The sequence below is a fragment of the Plecotus auritus genome, assembly GCF_963455305.1.
Source record: "Plecotus auritus genome assembly, chromosome: 3".
Classification (NCBI taxonomy): Eukaryota; Metazoa; Chordata; class Mammalia; order Chiroptera; family Vespertilionidae; genus Plecotus; species Plecotus auritus.
Window position 1 is genome coordinate 209,298,991 of NC_137772.1, and position 22,287 is coordinate 209,321,277.

General features: G+C 37.3%; 1 long non-coding RNA gene across 2 annotated transcripts in view; it reads left to right on the top strand.

The window, feature by feature from the left end:
• Nucleotides 1–21,041, top strand: part of LOC308243669 — a 29,403-nt gene extending 8,362 nt beyond the window's left edge. The window contains exons 1-3 of one of the 2 annotated variants that reach the window (XR_013960089.1): nucleotides 11,137–11,265; nucleotides 19,635–19,798; nucleotides 19,898–21,041. This is a non-coding gene — a long non-coding RNA (uncharacterized lncRNA). Of the gene's footprint in view, nucleotides 1–11,136; nucleotides 11,266–19,634; nucleotides 19,799–19,897 lie in introns of those variants that run through there. The other variant, XR_013960088.1, reaches the window with a different exon arrangement.
• The last annotated feature ends 1,246 nt before the right edge of the window (nucleotides 21,042–22,287 follow it).

Genomic DNA, 22,287 nt, shown 5'->3' on the forward strand with positions numbered 1-22,287 from the left:
AATATGATTTGAAAAGTCACCTTCAGAATTGTCTTTCCTTGATTATCATTTTAGCATTAGTCCTTTCAAATATGCTTACTGTAAAATTCCTTTATTCTTGTAATTTCTTTATTCTTGAAAACTTGAAAGGTTTTCTTTCCCAGTGGTAGTTTGCTGAATGCTCTGTGGACAGTCTAAGAGAGTTCACTGTTATAGAAATAAAATGTATGTGTGTGTGTGTGTGTGTTTGTGTGTACACATACATTCATAAAATCACCTAAGCAAGGATTTGAATTTAATTACTAGAGTCGGCCAATCAGTTTGATTGTTGACTGTGTTTACGTTCTGTGCTGCTGGATCCACTAAAACAACTGCTAAATAAATGTCAGTCTGTTTTCAGAGCATAGATAAAAGAAGACAAATCTCCACCATGAAGTTCAGCTATCTATTCCATTCAGAGTGACATCCGGGGCCCTCTTTTCTCATCACGAGATTCTCTAAATATTTTAGAGATTCTTTTATCTTCATGTGTAGATGTGAAATTGTTTTGTGTCACAATTTTTTTAATAATCTTTCTTGACACATGATCATTTCTACACAGTAAACCTTCAAATGGGAAAAGAGGTCAGTGATGTGAAATGTGAAATGGAGTTAAGGATTTTTATCAGACATTCCAATGAATTGTCTTCAGGCAAATCACTTAACTTTAGTGTGCAAATTAGTTAATTTTAAGAATAAATATAGCTATCTTTCTGATTTATAGAGGATTTATCGCTGTGCCCAAGGTTCATTGGATCTGTAAATGAAGTGTATGAATCTTTTCTTTGAACTCTAATTGGCATGTGAGCGAAGCGGGTCAGATTGAGTTAAAGGCTGAAGGACATAATCCTTTGAAAAATTTTTGATTTAGTTTTATTACTTCTAAGTACTGCTAATGTATTCTAAAATTAATTTGACTGTTTGACTTCTTCCTATATGCTGATTTCTTTCAAAAAGGTAGACTGTAGGCTCCCTGAGGGATATCTTTTATTTCTTTGTCAAATCTTCCCCTCTGCCTTCACCTAGATTCCTCTATGAGAAGTGGTGTGCACACAGTAGGAGCTCTCAAGATGATTCTTGATAAATAATCATGGCCATTAATGCCATTTATAACTCAGTAACCTACATTACAGGATACTGTGTGTTACCTGATCCAGGGGCTGTAAACCCTCTGAAGACATTTTTTAAAAATATAAAGCTCCTGGTTATGTTTAAAAAAGTTGTATATTTTTAATTACTTTATGTTCTGGTCAAAGGAACCCTAACATTTCACAAAGGATAGGATTCATTTGAACTTGCTTCCTAAACTGTGTAACATATGCTACTCGTGAATTAGTGCAAATTTCAAACAAACGTGATTTGAATTGGTAAGCAAAGCTTTGTAGACAGGCAGATGTAAATGCATATTTTGCCTCTGTTATTTGCAAGCAGTGTGACCTTAGGCATTTTCTTAATTCTTTTGGGCCTTAGTTTACCCATCTGCAAAAGAGAGTTAATAGTACCTACGTAGAGTGTTATTATGGTAATAAACTACGTAATGTATATAAACACCTTAACCGAATGCCTACTATCAAGTTGACACTTAATATACAGTATAATTGATATAATTACTGTATAAAATACAGTGGCTCTGCATAAAAAACCAATATAGGCAATTGGAGAATTTTTGAATATAGCATTTAACTTAAAATTTTATATAGTAAAGTGATTTGAATTTCCCACCAGTAAATAAATATAAGTCCATTTTCACCAAGCAACTATGTGTGTATGTGTGTACATGCATGTAAACATATCGTTTACATAAGAATGAAATTAAACACCTGCCTTCTCAAGATGTCTGTAGACATCTGGCTTTTTCTTTTCTAATAATTTATTACAGCTATGTAACATTCATAGCTCAAAAATAATTCTTTACACGTTATCATATGTAATCCTCGCAGTAACAAGATAGGGCAGGTGACATTCCATTTTTCTTTGCACTGAGGTTTGCAGAAATGTTAAGTGACTTACCTAATGTTTTACTACAGTGAGGGACAGGGAAGAAATGAAAGTAGGAGAATATACTCTGAATCTTTTTCTAGACTGTTTAGGAAAAAGAAGCTGATAGTGTTTCTCCATGCAATACAGGCAAAAAGTAACATCCTCGGTGACTAATACTGCATTTAAGTATAGAGCCCAGCAATGAGTATATTATGCGATCCAGGACATTATTCAGGTTTTCACAGGAGGAGTGGAATTTGTTTCTCCACAAAAAACATTTACGAGGATATTCTGACTCATTGCATTATTCTCAATAGTTACACATTGTCATTTTTACTATTATTACTAGAGCTTAGGTGGAAATGGGGTAGTCCATATTTGGAAAAGCTGGGACCAGGAACTTGGGTCTCTTTTAGGACTAGACAAAGGCTCAGAAGTCTAAACATGGGCACAAGTCTAGGGATTTCTTAAGAAATTAGCACCTAAAGCCAGATTTCAGAAACATCTAGTCTTTCAAATAAGGAGATAATCACAGGAGAGGGAAAATGACCCAAGGAAGCCATTGCATCCATTTATAATTTATTGAGTAAAAATATTGCACTGATTCATGCAGTATTATGAAAATTACTGTAGGTATATAGAAAGTATAAGATGTAATGCCTACAAGGATTTTAAATAACTATCCTTTTATAACAACAACACTATAGTTTAATTGGCAAATTATTCATCACTTAATTTTAAGGACATTAAGTATTGCATTTATTCATTTGTGTATTTATTCAACAAACCTTTCTTCTGCTCTGCACTGGGTAGTGGAATTCAAATGTGGTCTTTGAAATCAGATGATCTGGGTATAGGTCAGTGGTTGTCTACTAATTAAAGGCAGGACAAAGTATTTGAATCTTCAGCTTGCTTATCTAAAAAAGTATGTTTGATCATGATAAGAATGATATGGGGATTCACAATATTTGTAAGGCACTACAAGTGCTATTATTTCATGGAAATGAACACTCCTCCACTGAAGGGACATAAAAATAGACTGGAGACCCTAACCGGTTTGGCTCAGTGGCTAGAGCGTCGGCCTTGGGACTGAGGGGACCCAGGTTCGATTCTGGTCAAGGGCATGTACCTTGGTTGCGGGCACATCCTCAGTTAGGGGTGTGCAGGAGGCAGCTCATCGATGTTTCTCTCTCATCGATGTTTCTAACTCTCTATCCTTCTCCCTTCCTCTCTGTGAAAAATCAATAAAATGTATTTTAAAAAAAATAGACTGGAGATCCACATACCTAGAGCAACTAGGGAATTCTAGTATGGCATAAATAAGTACAATCTAAACTGTTTAGACTCCATAGGTGATGACAAAAATTAGATATAGGAAAAGTCTTAGAGAAAGGGAAAACAGTAGCAAAAATACTTTCCAAGCAGTGTGGTGTCTACATTCCAGCCATGCCTTTGTTCAGTATACGAAGCCTGATGAGCATCTCCGTGGAGACCACTGTTAATTTGGGAACCTACATCTGTGCAATTTAAATAGGACCAGTGCCCAAACCCAAAAACACACGGAACACGATTTTCTTATTCAGTATGATTGAATAGGGTAACATCCATCCCTGGGCTGTGATTCATGAACTACATGGACCTAATTGATGCAGGGTTATTGCTTTTTCAGATAGCACGCATGGAAGAGTTTCGGTGTATTTGGACTTGTTCAGGGTTCTTATGTCCAGAAATTCCAAATTAGATTTTTGTCATTAGCTTGTCAAGCTTGTCTTAAGCCCACTTAATGAGGTCTGCCGGTGGAATGCCTTTTATGTTTCGTGGCCTTTATGTTTAGTCTCAGCTACTCTCAACTGTGGCTGAGAAGTTAATGAAGTTACCACAGTGCTTTCTTGTCTGCAGCTTTTGAAACACACCTCGTATGTGTTTGGGTATTTAAATTCTGTTTTCCAGCTTTTAGGGTTTATATCCTCGTGGTGCATTCAAGTGCTATGGAAATAAGACCAGATGGATGTGACAACCAGCCATTCGGGAAATTACATACACATTACATTTCAGAAAACCAGAGTACATATGTCTATCTGGATGCACTCATATGCCGGATTATTTTTGCTGCATCCAAATGGTTGGGATTTCAGTGAAACCGTTACCTAGAATGTCAGCTAGAGAATTCCTTCCAGCGGAAAAGCATGGCCTGCAGTGAGCTGTTTTGTCAAATGCACTGAATATGGGGACAGAGAAAAGGTCACTGCTTTTCTCAACCTCCTTTAGTTTTCTCCATCATACTCATCACTACAGACATTACATTATACATTTGTTCAGTGTATCATTCCTCTAGAATGTAAACTCTATAAGGACAGGTGTTTTTGTTGCCTTATTTAATACTGCATAGTGCTTAGCACATAATAAGCATGCTGTGTGTGATAATGAATAAGCTGGATATGACTAGGTAAGGAAATGGTATTTAATTCCTCTTTGTGCTAAAAAAAAGCACAACATGGAGATTTTCTTTCATCTTTTAAATAATGAACACTTAATTGTTCATGATGATGATCATGCCTAATGTTTACTATGTGTCAGGCACTGTTCTGAGTATGCTCAAAAACCTTTGGTGTGGGGGTTATTATTCTCCCTATTTTATGGTTGGGAAATCCGAAGCACAATACTTGAACATAAGGGATCCAAAATTCAAAGCCACAAGCCTACGCTTCTACATCTCCCCTGTTATTATATAATGTGGCTTCCAGGGTTTGGAAATAGATAATCTCAGGGTTGTATCTACCTTTTCAATTAGCAAAAGTCATCACATAGCAATGATCCATGAATTCCATGCCATATTTTTAAATATGCTATTCAGTTCAACCTGGTGGTGCAAGGGCAGTTACTCCCATTTCACTCTGATAAGTAGGAATCTGAAGAGGCAATCACTTTTCCTATTTTCTGTTACTCTCTTCATTGATTAGTCTACCTACTTGCTCTTCTGTGGAAAAGGAAAAAGAAGACAGGCTATATGATAATAGCTAGCTAAAATGTTGTGTGAATACTACCCAAAGCATATTGTCAAGCTGGATGGAAAAATTGGTATTAGAGACTCTACCTTGGCTTTACTCATAGTTCCTCAGGTTTCATTCTTACTAACACACAGAGTGATAGAAGGTTTAAATTTAGATTTGAAGTAAAAACATATTATAGAACTTTGAGCCACAAATGTGCCTGCCCAATAGGGTCTGATTAAGCCCATATCAAAAATCAGTTTCTATACCTCAGAAGAGGCCTCTGTAGCAGTGTAGGCTTTGCCCCAGGTGAGTGCCAGAAGAAATAGAGAAGCCAAAATAAAACTGCAAATTGGTGAGAATCACCTCCAGATACACAGGTGTTCAGGGAGTAGACATACACAGAACGTAATGGATGGCTGATACATCTTCAGAAGAGTGGCACAGTTTCCAGGGACTCGTTTGTGTCCTGGGGAATGGTGTTCCATAGCCAGAGGTCCCATGTTATCACTAGAATTGGGAATTAGTTCATCACCTGAATGTTTTCCTGAAATCTTTCCTATTATTCATCCACACAACAGTATTATTTTACCAATTCATTTCTGTGATGTTTCCTCCTATCAGTTCAGGTGCCCAAATCAATCTTTCTGCATCCTTTCTTCTCCTGAATTTATCAGTTCCATAAAATCCCATTTTGAAATGAAATAGCTTTATTTTGGGCTCACATAATCCTATTGAATTCTTTTATATAATATGTATTTATATACAATGCACTCTTGATATTACTTAATACAGTAGGATATCAATTCTTTCACCTACTAACTGAATGAGATAACTCATGCAAAATGCTTAACGATACTAGTACATGGTAAACACACACTCTCACACACAAATCTCAATAAATGGCATCTATTATTAAGCATTGGTTACCTGTAAACATATTCAAATACATTGGGATAAAATTGGAGAAACCAATTTTTTACAAGACCTTTTAGATAAGACCATGATTATTCCCATTTGGGGTCAGATAAACAAAATTATATGTTTATATTAAATTATTCTTTTGGACTTTGTAATCATACTATCTCTAGTCTGTTTACCCATAACTTTCCTTTCATATATTATGAAATCAACTGGTTTACATCTAACAATCATTATCATCATCATTATGATAAGAGTATCTCCCAAAACCACTATCGATATTTACGGAGTACTTTATAGCTTATAAGGCATTTCCCTTACATTTTCTTCTTTCTCCAACCCTTCATAGTAGACATTGCAAGGAGAGAGGACACAAATCATGTTAATATAGGATGGATCTAAGATTAAGAGTCTGATTTTAGGTGGTACGTCTTAATGATAAATGTGCAATTATTAGTTCAGCAGAGTATTTTCAATAACACCTGCAGGTATGTCCCACCTTCAGAGAACAAATTTTGGAAAGGGCTTTCTTAAACTAATGTTATTAACCTGACCTGAATGAATGGAGACATTCTCTCCTGTGTCTGTTCCCCTTTTCCCCCTTAGTGACTTTGGAAAGGGTTCTCAGACATTGGCTTCCAGGTGCCCCAATTCTTCTAGCAGATGGAAAGGCAAGTAGGTAAACCAGAGTATGGGGCCAGGAATAACTGCTTTTTCATCAGGATTTTAATATTGCAAGGCCAGAGTATAGCTGATTATGAGAATTTTTTGGAGCAGCTTTTGAGATATCCCATGTACTCCCTGCCCTCACACATGCATAGCCTCTCCTGTTATCAACATCGCTCACCAGAATGGTACATTTATTACAAAGGATGAGCCTACATTGACACATCATAATCACCCATAGCTCATAATTTAGAAATTTGCAATAGAGTTCACTCTTGATATTGTACACTCTATAGGTTTGGACAAATATATAATGACATATATCCATCATTATAATTATACCATGCAGAACATTTTACTGCCCTAAAAATTATTGTGTTCTACCTATTCATCGCTCCCTGCCTCCCATCCCTAGTAACCACTGATTTTGTGTGCGTGTGTCCATAGTTTTGCATTTTCCAGAATGTCTTATAGTCAGAATCAAACAGTATGTAGACTTTTAAGATTAGCTTCTTTCACTTAGTAATATCTATTTGAGGTTCCTCTGTGGCTTTTCATGGTTTGATAGTGTATTTCTTTTCAGCACTGAATAATATTCTGTTGTCTGGATGTACCACAGTTTATTTATTCATTAACCTACTGACCTTGGTTGCTCAGGTCATGGAATTCGATGAGGAAAAAAAATCTAAGTATGAACAATCTGCTCATTAATGTTTCTAATACAGCAACGTTATTAGGATTCCACATAAATATGTTTCAACAATTTCAAGGCTGAAGAAGAGATAGATGGTGCATGGTTTTTACAAATTATTTGTGTCATTGGATAGGATGAGAAATGGGAATATACCTGTTTCTTATTTAAACAACAGTTCACCAGGTGACAAAACATTCCAGATACAGGAAAGGCTTATCTGTAAGTACCATGCTGAGGGCTTAGTCATTGCAGACACAAAAGGAAGTGGGAAATGGAAGAGGATGATTTATGTAAAACTGAAAGAGATGCCCCTCAATCATTATTATCAGTTAACTATTGTTATTTTTCCATCTGTGGGAGTCAAAAAAATAACTTTCTTCCCACCTCCTTAAGTTCTTCTGGCTGGGCTAATAATCATGTTAACATGATACAGATTAACAAGTGAAAATATCCAAAATTTATTGGGGATATACTTGTAGGGGTTCCATAAAATGTGAGACTGGAAGACACATTGGGCCGTTGAGGTTTCTATACCATTCAGGACAAAGAAGAGGGAGACAAGGGATTTCAAAGGCAAAGCAGGCAATTCACAGGTAGATGAGAAAAAGCAAACATGTGGACAACAAATTTTTGCTGGTACACCCAGAAACAATGCGACACAGAGGGGAATCCAGCAAGTAGCTTTGCTAGATTTTGCCCCATTTTTCACATTTAGTTTACATTTTGGTGATGTTCCCTTTCTTTAAAGTAGGTTTTTCTTCCTGAATTCCTCTAGGCAGGTAAGGGAAGTTGGGTCAAATGTTCTTTCTGAGTCTTTTGGTTCTTAATAACCAGTTTAAAATCAATATCCCAAAGGGCAAACTTGGGGGTAGCAAAACTTTGGTCCATATCACATCATATATACTGAATTTGGATGTCATCTTCCTCCTTGAAGAACTTTTATCTTAGGTAGATGAACATTGTTGTTTTTGTTGGCTTATTTTCTTAATCATTGAGAATATCTGAAAACTACTAATGTGTGTGCGTAGAGGAGATTTAATCTTTTACATCGATGTTTTTAGTCAAGGTAATGTTAGTGTCAAAGTAAATTTTTCTGACTTTGACTATTTTGTGGCAGTAGAAGTAAAGAATAATATATTTTGACCAGGTATAAAACAAATGTAAATTCTACCAACTGAATTTTAAAAATAACCAATGGAGGTTGACCTGAAAGGTTTATTTTTATCAAGTTCTAATAGACTTTAAGATCTGAAAGCAAAAACTTTGGGGAAATGATTTGGGAACATCGATGAAACAAAAATAAGATTTCAGAGTTTGTCCAGTGCCTGGCTACTCACCTTGAACAATTTTAACCTCTGAAAACATCTGGCCATCTTTAGCATTAGGAGACCTGTAAGAAGTCAGAATATTTTTACGGGAACAAATTAATAGGGCCTTAAATACTTTTTGGATTGTAGAAGAGAACCTGTTTTACCTTACCAGATGACCCATAGAGATTTGAGAATACCTGTTGTGTATATATATGTATTTATTTGTTTGTGAAACTAGTTCTTTCCCTCAAAGCCAGAAGGAGTCATTCTCAGATGGCATGCAGGCAATCAAAATATTTTTAAATCCCAGAAGCCAAAGAAACACTAGCTTTGGGTTTATTTACTGGTATGTGTCTTTGTAAACATTAAAAAACAAACAAAAATACACTGGTCTTAAAGGGCAATAAACTAGGCCTCTGTTAGGCCTAGCAGATAAAAGAGATGAGGATTAAAGTGCTTTCAGCAGGAATAACCTGCAAATAATGTCTATCTCAGAATGTATGGTCACTGAGTTAATTTTAAACAGAAAAGGTGAAACACAGGATAAATATTTTGTGTTCATGCAAAGCAGCCAGAACTTTCTCAGGAACAGGCTGATTACATACTTAAGTAGGTAGCATATTTGTCCAAAAACTTATATGTGAGGGTTTTTCTTTCTTAGTGCCCCCCACCCCGCCCCATCCCCAGTCTCATAACTCCGTGTCAGCAGTATGCTAAGTATTGATGAGATAATATAAACAGTCTAGAAATTGATGGGTATTATTTGCTGGACATGTAATTATTGACATAAAAGCAGGTATTAGGTACTAAAGAGTAGGTTCAAGACCTGTGTTTCACAGAAAGAGAATGAAGTGACATAAACCAAGTTGGAGTTTCAAATCTCTACAGAATTCAGTGTTTTGTAATGAATGTGTTCTTCCCCATTTTACGTGCCAAAAGACCAAAACACACAATGTTTGTGAAGTAACTAAGTGGCACCAAACAAAAGCTTGAAGTTGAAAACAACTTAAGAAAATCAAATGGTATTATTGACAAAGGACCTGTTCTTATTTGTTCCAAATGCTGTATTGATAGACATTAAAAATAACTAAATATTAAAAGAACCAAAGTAATGTGTATGGTGTCCAGATATTAGGACATTGATTGTGTTTTGACATTCCAAAATTGGTTCATTCAAGGAATTTACCTTTGTCAGATACTTTAAGCATGTCTGATAATCCCTACTTTCTTTGAATCATGTAAAATATTCACAGGTTTCTGTCAGTTGCCACAAAGTTAAAATTAAACCCCTGCTCTTGGCTTCATAAGACAAATATTTCCATAAGGATATTTATTTTCTTGACCTTATTATTTCCAGTGCAATTTATATTACCATCTTCATAATCCCATTCCACCAGGGATCCAGAACGAAACATCATGTTTTGTGCTATCTCTCCTTAATAAATGTCTTTGGGCCATATACTCATCCATGTACATGCAATGTAGAGGTAGAAAGTAGGCTTGCCAAATCCTAAAATCTCCAAATTATGGCATTTTCACTAACACCATTGAGGAATGTGAATTGATCTGCTTTTATTGAGCACCTACTAAATTTTAGGTAGTTTATATACAGGGTGGGGTAAAAATAGGTTTACACTTGTAAGTATGCAAAACACAGAGTTTATTCTTGTATTATTATTTATCATATTATTTTCCATACAAACAACACTAAACCTGCTTTTGCCCCACCCTGTATATAACTTCTAATTGTCACAACCCAGAAAAATAGAAACACTATCACTATTTTGTAGAAAAGAAAATTGAAATTAATTATGTTTAATGAACTTTTCCAGGGTTATACAGATCATATTTTTAAATGAGGGTTGACTCCAAAGACCATATTCTTCCAATCACACCACAGCATGCCAACTTACTACCTTGAGAGACTGTACCAATTTGAAATATAAAATGAATCAATCTTATTCATGGTCCATTTTTAACAAGCGCTAAGCCCACTTTTCAACTGAGACTCCTCAGTCCTCTCGGTAGTTGAATTACCAAGCCATCTAGGGAAAGATAGAAAGTTAGCTGAGGGAAGAAAAAGAGAATATTAGATCTGTTTACTTGGTGGTGGCTCTTAGAAGAAAAGAAAGGAAGATACTTGTTTTCCTGCTGATTTTTCTGTTTAATAGAGAACAGGGGTGTGTTGGGAGTGGGGAGGAGGTAAAGGGCATATAGAGAATGTTGATATGGTGGTAATGAGCAATGAAGAGTTGGTTTGGGGGGAGGGAGTAGTTCTCCATCTCCCTGGTCATTCCACCTTTCACTGAATGAGAATATTCTGTTTGGCTTTCAGGCTAGGGTTGTCATGCAAGAAGTGTACATTAATTTTATATTTTCTCATAACTTTCTTTTGGGGATAAGCATTTTGGTTTTCGGCTGTTTATTATTTCAGAGGCATCTATATGCTAATATGTTTATGCTAATTATTTTCATGTTTCCCCTCAGGTTATGCTTCATATCACCCATCAGGGAGGATCATCTCTCATGAAAACTTTTAAATTTGATTTTGAAAATTATTCAGAAAAATTTAAGCGATGCTTTCTTCCAATGTAGGAAAGAATATGCTCTGGAGATTCTTATAATTCAAAGAAAATGGATTGGTAGAGCATTTGGGTTCTCATGCTGCCAAAATCCTCTTGAGCAGGTACACAAAGCATTTACTAGTAACATTGTGACATCGAAATGTTGGAAGAATAATTAAAATAATAATCTAATAATAGGTTTTCAGAAATTGCTCAATTTCAATGTTTGATCCAGAGAGAAGAAAGGAAAGGCTATTTTCATTCTCCACAGCTTCTGAGGTGTGTTAATTGCTTCTATTGCTATGAATACTATGTATTAATTGTAAGTCATTGTTCCTTAGTGCCATTTCTAGAAAGTTAATTCCAATAATATTAATATCTGAATCTGATTTTTTGCTTACAGGATAAATGAGGTAAAAGAAGAACTTCATAATAAGCTAGCTTGATGCTTTCTTCCAGCTTTTTTATTACAGGGACATTTTTTATGAGATTGTAATTTGTTTTGAGAGTAGGTTGCAATAAAAAAAAAAACACACATAGAAGTTAGCTAATTACCCTGTCTTAAAACTATTTTTTCCAGGCATCTTCTTTGGAAGATAAGAAGATTAAAAAGCTGATTTTGCAACATGAGATATTAAAACTTAGATCACTTTGGGGGGGTTACATTTCTCCCTTTTGTTCCCAAGCATTTCAGGGGTGCAAAGAAAAGGCCCCATTTCATGCTCACCCCTATTATTCTTTGTCCTGCTTGGTGCTTAAGAAAATCAAGGAATCAGAAGGACTGGGGGATTCATACTCCAGACTTAAGTTCATCATGGGTTCTGGCCTCCTCCTTACCTCTTCCTCTCTCCACCTTTCAGTAGCTGAACCTAATCTCATTTCTATTTTTTAAATGCTCCCACTTTTCAAACTCAACAGTGCTTTACTCAGCAAGAAGTGCAGCCCAGATGATGCTATTTCCCCTCTCAGCTCATTGTAATGCCCCTTGAGTGCCAAGGCAGCTTTGACAGTTAGGAGAGTTAACATTCGGGGCTGGAAGAAAGGTCTTCTGAAAGAGTGCCTGACAAGGAAACAGGCTCTTCTAGCATAGACAGGTTCCTGGACAACACGTGCTGGAACTGGCAACCAGCACCTCAGCATTTACAGTCATCACCTCTCTCCAAACAGGAAGCATCATCGCTGTGGGTCCATTTGATAAGTTGGCTAGAATACACCATTGTCAATTAAAGGTAAAATAACATTTTGTTGAAACCTGGCTAGGTTTGGTACATTCTCTTCAAATAGTTGATGTGTTGAACTTTTGTGACCCAACATTATTTCCTTTCCATTCTACTTATTTGCCTGTGGCAATAACAAAATAGCTACACATTTTCCCTTTTAACATTGTGTTTGGAGAAGGATTCATTGAACATTGAACAGTTGATCTTAAGGCAATCCCAGCTAAGAAGAAACTTGCTCTTCTCTCAACATAATTTAAACATAATTCAAAAAGCAATTTGTGTACAATTACATCCAAATTTATTAGGTGTAGGTGAACCATGCAATCTGATTAATGAGGCTGCTATGACTATATTATTTTCTTCATGAACTAAATTCCATGAACACAGGAAATACATCCATAATCCACTGTTAGCTCAGAGCTCTAGAAGGGGCTATGTTTTGTGGATATTCAACAAACTTTTGGCATGCCTGACTCAATCCATATGAGTAGGGAAATTTGATTCAACACAACTCCAGAAATGCTGCATGATCTGAGAGAAGTAACACTCCTGGGTCTGGCAATGATCATGAACTTTGTTAAAGGTACATGGCTTTGAAATAATAGGAACTAGATTCAGAGGAGTTTGGATTTTGTCTCACATAACTTGTTTTCTGACCTAGATGAGTTTCGTGGCCTCCTTGAGCCTCAATCTCCTTGTGGAAAATATGAAAGAAAAAAAATCACATTTATTTTATTTAAATTGGCTGTGAGAATTAAATGAGATTATATAATTGTATGGTGCCTACACCAAGTAAATGCTGGACTAATGTCACTTCTATTATCATTATTATTTTTACTCATAATACTTTTAGGATTGTTATTATTGATATTAATGGTGTGTGAAAGGTTCAAAATATTTTTCTATGGAGAGCTTAGGTTGTGGAAATCAAAAGTTGACACATAAGATTCTTTTTCTGCTAGTAACAAAGGGCCTATGAAATGAAAATGTGGAAAAGCTTGAATTTTAAGTGTAATTCACTGAACCCTATACCATCATATTCATTAAACACCTTTTTTTTTTGTTATTGTTGAATCTAATATTCTACACAAGAAAGATAACAGTTTTAAATCCCACCAAATTTTTTGCTTGTATCTAACCAATGCCAAATATTCAAGATAGAAAAAGTCATTTACAAGTCAGATATTTTTACCTTCACTTTCAAGAATTCAAATGTCTATCTAATGAACTGGTTTTTTCACTTGTCTTGTGGGTAACTGATATTAGCAAAGCTATTTTGTAATTTGCTTCTTGTGTCGCTGGTAGTGGTGGCCTTGTTGATTACAGGGTATAATTTGAAATTCCCGAATTTTATGAAATGTGGGATTGCTTAGCAATTAGGCTTTCTATAGAAAAAGCCATCTTGTTTGAAAAGCCCTAGGAAACTGCCAGGCCATCTTTACGGAGCCAGAGCATCATATGAGAGCATACAGTTGGGTCCAAGGCCATTAACAAGTTTCAGTCTTGCTGCTAAACAAGGGAAGAATAAATAGGCTTGTGTTTGCCTCCAAAACTCATGGCTCCTCACAGACAGAAAAGTCAGGTGTTACTTAAACTTTTGCAGAGTTAGAATGGATCCTGCCATTCCATATTAAAGAGTCAGCTTTGACTTTTAATTGCATGCCAAAACAAAGACCCACAGATGCATTTGTCAACACAAAGGTTTTTATTACAGACAAGTCCTAGTAAAAAGATAATTTTTATTTGTATTTGGAATGGTTTTAATCACAATAGAGGCTTCATTAAGACACTATTTTGAGTATATAGTTATGTTTTAATTAATTTTTACTCTTTCTTATGTATTTCCCTCTACTATGAAGCCATCCCTCAAAGGAAATGCCAACAATAAATTAATATCCACACCCTGGTATTTCATTTTAAATATTCGCACTTAGGTGAAAGGGTAGCATCCTTTACCTTTCACAATGCCTAGCACATAGTAGAGGCTAAATAAATAGTAATTAAGAGAAAATGGCATTGTTAGAATTAGAGCAATACTTCCCTATATTTCATTTCTATTCTGCCATTCTTCAGTGAAGTTGGTGTAATTTCTTCTCCAATGGGCAAGATTTGGGACTTTTCACAGTCACAAGTGAAAGAGAGAACAAAATAAGAGAGATTTTCATTTATAAGATTGCCTTTCTCTTATCTATTGGTCTTGCTTCCCAGACTGTCTGTCTGTCTCTGGAAAGCAAAGTCAATAAAAAATGATTCGAGTTGGCGTATCACAAATGTACACCCTTAAACCATGAAGCAGTAATGCTGTGCAGGAAATATTTTTCTGACCTTTTCAAATTGCATCCAACTGTCTCGGGAATTTCTCAGTGACTAGAGGTAATAAGGTTCAATACGTTTTACTGGCTGGCTTCAAATTTAGTTCCTCCAAATCTCAAACTTATCTATTCTTGCATCTTGGCCCTGGCATCCATTCAGCACAGAAATCCATGCAACTAATCTTCTTTTCTCCTTCTCAGGCTTTGCTAAAGATTCATACTGTGCAATCTACAATCACTAACTGTCCCTTCCGAAACAAAATATTAGCATGGGAAGGTTAGTGGGTGTGATTTCTTTTGAGAGCCCTTACTGAATTTAATTAGCTTTTAGATTTCATCTCCGTCTGACGTCTCAGTTTTTACCTATATGATTTATGCCTCACTAATCTTCATTAGATAAAACTTTATCAACTTAATCTCCATGGGCACTCTGGAGAACGTTAAAGAGGCAAAAATATGTGAATTTCCTTCGTGTTAAATTGATTTTGGCTTTTCTTCTGTGAGTCCAAATGCGATGGACACACTCCCTGGGCAAGGACGGGAGTCAGCCAAGTGTGGCGTGCTAACAGGCAGCTGGGCGGCCCCATTCTTCACCGTGTTCTCTGAAGGGGAACAGAAAACAGAAGCTGGGGACACATTTCTTGACCTCACGAAAGTGCTGGATGTCTGGAAGCCTTGGCAAGGAGTTAAAAAGCTTGTCTTACTTTTCATATTTAGAGTGTCTCCATGCTCAATGTGATTCTGGGGAGATGCCTGTGTTTCCTCATTTGTAGGACACACACCACATTCCACACACACTCTGTTCTGTGGCTTCCATTCATTGTCTTTGTTCTGCCTTCTGCAGAGGTGATTAGATTCTTGGCCAGAAGTTCCTGTGGTCAGTGGAGCTTGGAGCCTCTTTCCAGAGCCTCTCTGTTCATGGGCAAACAGCTACCAGGAGGAGGAAATCTGTTTGAAGTTGCCCTCCTAAGAGTTTGTATGTGCTCAGACAATAATTGTCAAGTTGGATTGGCATAGATATTTGGCTTTATAAAAGTGAGATCATGTCAAACAACATGATTCAGACAATGAGTTTAGAAGGAAGAGGATGAAAAGCAGATATTTTAAAATTTACAGTAGTGTATTTTTTTCTTCAAAGAAACAGTACATTTGGCCCTCCCTATCCATGGTCCCACATCCATGAATTCAATCAAAAGCAGATTGAAAATATTTGGGGGAAGTGGTTAAACTGTTGCTGACCTGTACTATGTAGTTAGGCTTCTGATGGTTGCATCTGTACTGAAGACATACAGACTTTTGTTCCTTGTCATTATTTCCTAAACAATACACTATAACAACTATTTATGTAGTGTTTATATTTTATCAGGTGGTATAAGTGATCTAAAGGTGATTTAAAGTGTACAGGAGGATGTGCACAAGTTATAGGCAAATACTAAATCATTTTATGTAAGGGACTTGAACATCGTGAATTTTGGTATTCATGTGTATGTGTTGGGGGAGGGAGGTCCCAGAACCAATTCTCCATGGATACTGCAGGATGACTATAACCTTATGCCAAAGTTTAGCTTCATGATATAGCTTATCTTTTCCAACTTAAAAAACAAATACATTGGTGTTGATGAAAGTTAGAAGGGTACACAGAAAGTATGTTTAGCATAAAAGGTTTTTGTGAAGTTGCTATTTTGTTATTTAAAATTCGATTCATCTTGACCATAGAGTCACAACCCCAGTCGTTTATGTCTCCTTACAACTGGAATATAGTCAGCTGTTTTGTTGTTGTTGTTGTTTGTTTGTTTGTTTTAGTAGAGATGAGGCATTTTGGCAGTTTTGCATCATCAGATCTAGTCAATATTTGCAATGCGGGATAGTGTTTTTATGACCAGCTGGGGAAGGGTGAAGACTTTCATGTGAGGTAGCTAGAGCAGGCCTTTTCCTCAAATGGAGCTACAGGACACCTGCTAGGTCATTAATGCAAGTGTGTGTATGTTTGCATGAATGTTCTTTATTAGATATAACTGCTACTTACCGGTTTATCACAGGTAGCTCACAGTAACCTGACTTAATCTTCATTGGAACCTGATAAATGGGCTCACCTCTCCTCAATTTATAGTGGCAGAGAGGTTTACAACGGTTAAAACTGAGTTTGCTTGTAAATGGCAGGGGGATGGTGGGAAGAGAACTACTTTCTCGTGGAAAGGAAGAAAATAACTTATTTGCAGCACTCAATGGGTTTTTGACAATTCCTTCTCCTTTTTCTCTTCCTCCATCAACTCTTCTTTTCTTCTTGTGTTGCTTCTCCTCCTTCTTCTACTTTTTCTTTTCTGAAGGAGAAAGTGAATCGAGGCCAAGTCTTTAAAGAACTGTCCCACATGTATTCTTCATTGGGACAGCCACTTCTCTCCATCATCACAGAGCTGCTTTCAGTAGAGTGACTTATTTTATTTCTTTGAAAGTTTAATACGAACTAACAGTTTGAGCTGGAGGCTTATATTACCATTAGCATATAAGGTAATTTCATTGCCTTAAAATAATAATACAAGTGGCAGGAGATTATATGTTCTTTTATCAGCTAATGATTTACCAGGGTACAAGGTGGATTGAGGAAAACAGGTATTCAAAGGTATTTTTGTAGGTAGCCCAGGAAAGCCCATTTCCTTTTCCTTTCTCATTGAATATATTGGAGTGACATTGGTTAATAACATTACATAGGATTATGGTGTACAATTCTATAAGACATCACCTATATATTGTATTGTGTATTCACCACCCCAAGTCAAATCTCTATCACCATTTATCCCCCCTTTACCCTCTCCTACCTCGCCCAACCCCTTTTACCTCTGGTAATCGCCATACTGTTGTCTGTGTCTATGAATTTGTGGGATTTTTTTTTTTTTTTGCTTAATCCCTTCACCTTTTCCACACATTCTGAAATCCCCTTCCCCTCTGACAGCTGTCAGTCTGTTCTCTATAAATCAAAATATCTAGGAAATTCAATGCCTTCAAATATACAACTAAAATCTTCTTCTTCTTCTTCTCTTTGCCTCACATATCAATATTATAAAGATAAACATTCTTGATTGCCAAAACAGGCTTGTTACTGAGGCCTTAGCTCGGTGGAGATATGGATGCATAAGGATTCCACTTTTACTCTCTGGCGATGCCTGCTTCACTGCAATCTGCTCCTCGGCATTACTTATTGCGGGTAACTGGGCTTCTGGTGTTGCCACAACATCACTTGGTATCTGATGCGAGGCCAGCAAACTGATGGGGCCTCATTTGTTCCCAGGCATATCAGAAGACAGGAAATTGATTCAAATCTAAGCAGAGTGGTAGAATCTCAAAAGCTCTGTCACCACCGTTCCCTTCAAACATCTCTCTTCCTGGAGCCAGTGTTCTGAAAACCTGGAAGCATCTGACTTATAATAAATATTCCCCCTTAAACATTTCAAACAGATCCACAGGAAAGGCTTCAGATGGAAATAGAATGTCAAGTATATTCACTCTCTCTCTCTCTCTCTCTCTCTCTCTCTCTCTCTCTCATCCTCCCTTCTCCCCTCTCTTGAATATGCATGTGATCTCAGTACAGAGTTCTTCCTTTATGTTTGCACAAGGCCCCTTCGATTCCCACTATCCCTCTATTGGAAATAAACTTAAAACAATATAAACAAATTAAAAAAATCGCTCTGAAACTATCTGCCACACACAGTTCACCTTCAACACTTTGCTTTCCATTAGGGCTTCGGGAACGGACATGCAGCCTCGGCTTTCCATCTGCAGGTTTAGTAGTGGGCACCTGCCTGTAGCTCTGTGATATACTGGCAAACTCCACTTATAGTCAGAGCTGCAGCAATATTTATGTTTTCTTAATTGGGACCCCACTGATCCCCTGAGGGATTTCCGCCCCTTGACAAGGCGATATATCCATATGGACATAAAGCATAGCCACTGTGGCCTCTTGTAATGGTATGGTCAGAAATATCAACGTTGGTATCAAAATTAAAACAATACCTCAGCTAGTGGAGTTTCTAGGCTAGGCTTTTTGATATTATTAAGATCTCACCATTTTTCTCAGTGTTTATCTTTGGAGTTAAAGCGATGTCAGCAGAAATTCAAATTGAGTACCCTTCCTTCTTCACAGTGTTTCCTCTTCGGTTGTAATTCTTCATGGCGTTGCTTCCGAAAGTGAGGGTGACTGGTAGGAATACCAGCTACCACACATAATGAACAACTAAACAAACACAGAGGTTTGGGCACTCTATATAGAAATGTTATGGTTTTACCATATCCTTTTCAGCTGAATAAATATAAGATCAACTGTATCAAAATGCCTGGAAAACCTTAATTTTATTAAAACTAAATAAACTAATATGAAATTAACAAGTAAATGCCCTTTATATTCACTCTTCATGTCATTACCTCGGACATCCAAGGGCCACTGCCTTGTCTGTATTTATGGTTACAGCGTGTGTATTTGCTTCTCCCTTATGCTATTTTTATTTTTGTTACTGGAATTCATGAAGACTTAATCATCAGCCCTCTAATTTTCCGGAAAGAAAGAAAAATGTTGATTTATTGAGCTGGCTGCAAAAAAAAGAAGAAGAAGATGATCAATCTGACATTATAGGTTAATAGTAGGGAACAAAGCACATTCATAATTAGAAAAGAAAAGGACTTTCCTTGTTCATTCCAGTTTATAATAAAAAGCCTTTCGCCAAAGTGTCTTAGAAAATAATGCATTCAGACTGAGTCGAATTACCGCCTAGCAGATTCTATTTATCTGTAGCTTAAAAAGCAGCTGCGTTTTTGTAAAAGGCAATGAATGTGGCAGTCCTACTTAAAGGTAGAAGAAAAAGAACACCCCTTGTTTTGTAATAAGGGGATTTTCAATTTAAAAGAGAGAGCGAGCCTGTTGTGTGAAGTACGGTTATTACATTCACTGTATTCTATCTCACCCACCAGGAGGCTAATAATGAAGGGGCCAGGGAAGGAGGCCAGTGCTACGAGGGTTATCTCACAGCCTCAGATGCTGGATAAGTCGAACAAGGCAGAATCGCGTTTGGATGACATTCAGAAAGGCCGGAGTGATTATTTGGAAGAGAAAAGCCTGCCTATTCTTTTCCAAGGTAAACAGTTCATTTCATCTGTCAGCTGCATGTTGCAGTATAAAAATATGTTTATAGAAAGATATCTATTAAAGGTTGCATTTTAAAAAATCATTGTAGGTGTGTGAATATTCCCCTGGCCTGCCGGTCCAGCGATGAATTACTAGACAAAGGATGCACCCGGAGCCCCACCACACCTAATGCCATGCTTTGAAGAATCTGCCAAGCTCACGTTTAATCATGAGAAAGAAATTATCCACATGGAGTCAGCAGAAAATGAGAAAGTAGAGCTTGTGCTCTGAGCAATTCCAGCAAGTGCCAAGGGGCTAGTTGAGGAATGACTTCATGAGGTGAATATCTTTAGCTTGTACTTAGGGTTTTGGCTAGCATATAATAATTTTCTCTTTTAGAAACGATGACTTGCTTAAGTGTCTTCGCTAACTAAAGCGTGCTCGGAACATTTGTCAGGATGTTGACAGATTTCGTGTCAGTCTCGTCCTTGTTGTTATGTACTATGACTAATTTTACATTTGCAAATACGCAAAAATCAATCGAGGTGAAGAGGCTCCCGAGCCAATGCCTGTGAATAGCTGTCTGTATCTGTGTGTCTCGCTGTGAGTGCACCTCTCTGTGTACGTGATGTGCCCTTGTTCTTGTCTTCTCTCTGTTGTGCACGTCGGTTGGGAGGACTGGCCAGCCCATGGGTTCTCAGATGTGGTCCCAGGCTTTCATTTGATTTTTGGACCAGGAAGAAAAGAATGTGTCACATCATGATTAATGGTTAATCTGAATTTTCAATTCGTATGAAAGGAGAAGGGGGAGGAGGAGTTCAGCCCAGTGATGAGACTAACCTTTTCCCTTTGGGAAGAGCATGATTCAAATTAAACATCACTTTCAGTGTGAAATTAGTTTGAAGGCCTCTTTTTTGGGGGAGGGGTGGGGTGCCTGGTTTAACTCCTTGATGGCTGCTCTCACAGAGAATCGCTTCCATTCTGCCTCTGTGCCCCAGTCTGTTCCCAGTAGCCCAGAGTTCCCCTTCTTTTATTGTTCCAAAGATCAGGTTCAAGAAACCAATATAAAATATTGAATGTTTTACTATTTTTTAAAGTTTCATTATTCACAAGATTCTTATTTCTTAGTGTCCCAAACTAATGTTGCCTGTAAATGAGAGAGAGAGCGAGAGAGAGAGAGAGAGAGAGAGAGAGAGAGAGAGAGAGAGAGAGAAAGGAAGGAAGGAAGGAAGGAAGGAAGGAAGGAAGGAAGGAAGGAAGGAAGGAAGGAAGGAAGGAAATTCTTATTTTAAGGATAATTTTGAATTTTGCCAGGGAGGAGGGAGAGGAAAGCAAGGTGATCTTTCAAAGGACCTTTTGGGTACCCTCTGCTCTATGCTAGTTCCTGTTGGCAGAGTGAGCCACAGAGGAAGAACAGCAACCAAAACCCAGTTCTCTCAATTCCCTAGTTTCCCACATAACTAAGGCACAGGATTGTCATGCCAACCTGCAGCAACTTTGTCTCCAAGTGAGCATGGGCTGGGACACTTTAAAACTGCCCTTCCGTACTTACAGGACTCAGGCTTATAGAAAGAACCCCTGTCTCTGGAAATGCTAGCCTGTGTGCCTATGTGTGCATGTCCTTGATTCCACAGTTAGGCATCCTCAGGATTTGATGTGCAACTGATTTTCTGGAGTTTAGCAGCTTTGGGGAAAAGGGGAAATATTGAAAAAGCTAAGAGACAGGGTTATTCTCCCAGTGTATTTTCAAAATAAAAACATTAGGGCTTCTTAATTCCTTCCCTAAAGGATGGAGAGGTGTGGTGGGGAGGTGAGCCATCTGGGGTGGGCTGTAGTGGGGGAGGGGAGGCAGCTGGGAGTGGAGGTAGAGGTGGAGGGGGGAGGGGGAATATAGAGGCAGATGAGCAGCTGTGTTTATTTTAATACATATCATTTAACCCTCACCTAAAAACAAATTGGAGAGGTTTGGGAGTGCATTAATCTGGACCCAATTAACATGTCTTTCTCCTTCAAAAGTGCAACCTGAGATTAATGAATATAAACTAGAGTTTCAGAGGCAGTGCTTAAATCATTTGCATGTTTCATGCATGATAATTGAATTTATGTATGCACTTCCTTTCATTTAACTATTTCCAGTCCCCTCCCTGTGATTCACATAAATCAAGATTTCATTATAGTAACCTCTAGGTGGAAATTGCTGGCCTAGACCTTACTCCTAATGAGAAACTCAAGTTCTTGTTTCTTTTATTTGAATCTGCATAATACAATGTTTTTTTAGAAAGCAGAGGGCAACGCTCCATAGTCTGGGACACTGTTTCAGGAGCTGGTAATTAGACACTCCCAGTTTATTTTTGAAAGGCCATAAATCCATGCAACTTAAGGCATTGGGTCTTCAGTGGTCCTGGAGAATTGGATTTTGGTGTGGCCACTTACAAGTGTATTAATAATTCCACAAGCAATATCACTTTAATGCAGCATAAAGAATGTCCTTGGGCTCCA